The sequence below is a fragment of the Medicago sativa genome, chromosome 4, assembly GCF_051527215.1.
Source record: "Medicago sativa cultivar Bolivia chromosome 4, Bolivia_mono, whole genome shotgun sequence".
NCBI lineage: Eukaryota > Viridiplantae > Streptophyta > Magnoliopsida > Fabales > Fabaceae > Medicago > Medicago sativa.
This window is the reverse complement of record NC_140752.1, coordinates 84,672,155-84,674,740: the sequence shown is the minus strand read 5'-3', so window position 1 is coordinate 84,674,740 and position 2,586 is coordinate 84,672,155. Positions and strand designations below refer to the sequence as shown.

Genomic DNA, 2,586 nt, shown 5'->3' with positions numbered 1-2,586 from the left:
CGGTTTGTTTAGTATAAACATAATTGGTTTATAATATATACACGGTTTGTTTAGGATTAAAAATTGTTTAGGATAAAACATAATTGGTTTATATACACCAATTTTTTTTGAGAGGAAACGGAAACCTAATTAACATTTGGTTTATATATATATTCCTTAAAAAAACATTGATTAATATATACTTATATATATATTTTTTTGGTTACAGTATATACTTATATATTAAAACACAAACACTTATATATGTCATTAATTAAAAAAAAATCGTTGCTGCAGATGACTCCTCACCCACAAATTTTATATTAATTTTATCTTTTCTTTTCTTTTATTCCTTAACCCACACCACACACACAAACATATTTAATTTTACCTTTCTCTCTCTTCCTCCTCCCTCATCAGAAAGTTCTCTCTTCCTCAAGCAAACCCTAGCCACCTCTCTCCTCCTTCTATGGGTTGTGGCAGCGCCCCACCACCATCAGGCCTCCAATCTCCATTACAACACTACCATTCTCACCATATCATCTTTTATTTTCTTCTCATGTGTTCCATTTTTAAAAACAATAACATCGACACTGTAGCTGCGCTGCCAATAGCACAATTTTCGACCAATTCGATCTCATGCATGGAGTTTAGGAGCAGGTCTGAAACCTTCAGCATGTAAGCTCTCTTTAACAGCATCAAAAATAAAAAATAATTGAAGTTTTGATTTTGGATCTAAACTTTCTTGGATATTGTAGATTCATGTGTCTTTCTAGTGTTTCTTTGGGAACTTAACCCTTGTCTAGTCCAGATCTGAAGATTACTGATTCACTGAGATAATTTGAGTTTCCTATGTTGCTTATATTGTTTTAATAGTTAGTTACCCTTCCTTACAGGTACTATGGTTGATCCTGAGATTTATATCAACACAAATGCTATTGTACTTTCTCCTCCTTCCTGTTCTTTTTTTTAAAACATAGAAGCAAGTTGAGAGACAAAATGACAGGGTAGATATAAATTTGAGTTTCCGTTAATGCTATTGTACTTTCTCCTCCTTCCTTTTTTTTCTTTCTTTTCTTACCTACCATGTGTTTTTTGTCTGAAGTTTAGTTGAAATCAAATACAAAGTTCCTTCCACACATTATACCAAAAATATTATTATCACCACTCAATTTTGTTGGTCAGAAATGACAACTCACATTAGTCATGACTAAATTATCACCAGTCAATATTTTGGGGTCATAAATCACACCTCTTTTTATTTATTTAATATATGAAAAATGATAAAGAGAAAATTTTGTCATGACACATCAGAGTTCTCAACTACTCATGTGATGTACCATGTCATAACAACAAAAATCTGAAACAATGTGATAAAGAAACTATTTACTTCTACTTTTCCTATTAATAATCTACTTTTTGAATTTCATGTGTAAATAGTAGTGAATATTTTGTTTCTATGGTTTAAATGAAAATTAGATTTTAACTCATTTTTAAAAATATTTATAAAAAAAAACTCATTTTTTTAAAAAACATTAAGAAAAAATTAATAATTCATCTTAAATTTTGATATTTATTATTCTGTTTAATATTTTTTCCCTCTCAAAAAAGTATGTATACCCAGATTTTGAAAACATTTTTTGTTGGTTTGGTAAAAAAATTAAAACGTGTGTTATTTTTGTTTTGCAGAACATCACAGTAGGAGAGCAACTTTTAAATCATCTGAAAAAAAGAGGTGGAAGAACAGAAATGGAGCTTACTAAAACATACAAAAGGAAAAAGTGAATAAAAACACTTAATAGGAAAAGTGTAAGATTTTCTTATTGAAAATGTTTTTTGATCTATGTTTCTTCTTCATCATCTTCTTAATTTAAAGAACAATAATCTTATTTTGATGAGGATTTATGTATTAAACCAATTAGTAATTTAGTAATTCTCATCGTTTACTTACTTGTGTCTCTTTTCTTTGTTTGTAGATTGATGAAGAGACAAAAACTTCATTCAACTTTCCTGCAATAACATTTCTAGACCAAAAAATTGTAGTTGAATATAAATACAAATAATGAAAAGGTATATGTTAGATAAAGAAAAAAGGAAATTTTAGACACTTTAAACATCAAATGAACTTGTAGATCTGAACTTGTAGACACTTTGAATATCATGTTTTTGCAGCACTTCAACTACTTGTTTTGATGAGTAAAGAACTTTCACGTTTTCTGCAAAATAAAATTAAAGAGGAGAAGATGAAGATTAGAAAGTTTGAAAACCTACAAAATAAAATTGAAGAGTAGAAGATGGAGATTATAAAGTTTGAAAAGAAGGAAAAATATAGAACTTTCTCATTATTTCTCTTCTCTCACTTGTTTTTGGAGACAGAAAAGTGAGAATGAAAAAATTGTTGAAAGTGATTTTGAATATATGATTTCAAAAGGTTGGTGTTTTAAAATTTAGGGGGGAGTTTCGAAATTTGAATTGTGATAGTGCAGGCACATTTGCATAGTGACATTGAAAAATGGGACCAGTTTAAAAGCAATGAAACTATAGCATGGGTAAGCTTTTTAGACACAGTTTACCCTTCTTAAATTGATGGCGTGGCAGAATTATAGC

At 29.2% G+C, this 2,586-nt stretch overlaps 1 long non-coding RNA gene across 2 annotated transcripts; it reads left to right on the top strand.

Annotated features, from left to right (window-relative positions):
• Window positions 1-303: 303 nt before the first annotated feature.
• On the top strand, window positions 304-2,159 carry LOC146932965 (uncharacterized). 2 transcript variants are annotated; one of them, XR_015007296.1, is made up of 4 exons: window positions 304-657; window positions 876-919; window positions 1,669-1,788; window positions 1,956-2,159. It is a non-coding gene; the product is annotated as an uncharacterized LOC146932965 (long non-coding RNA). The 2 variants fall into 2 exon arrangements; XR_015007295.1 differs by lacking the exon at window positions 876-919 and having other exon boundaries at window positions 347-657.
• Window positions 2,160-2,586: the final 427 nt, after the last annotated feature.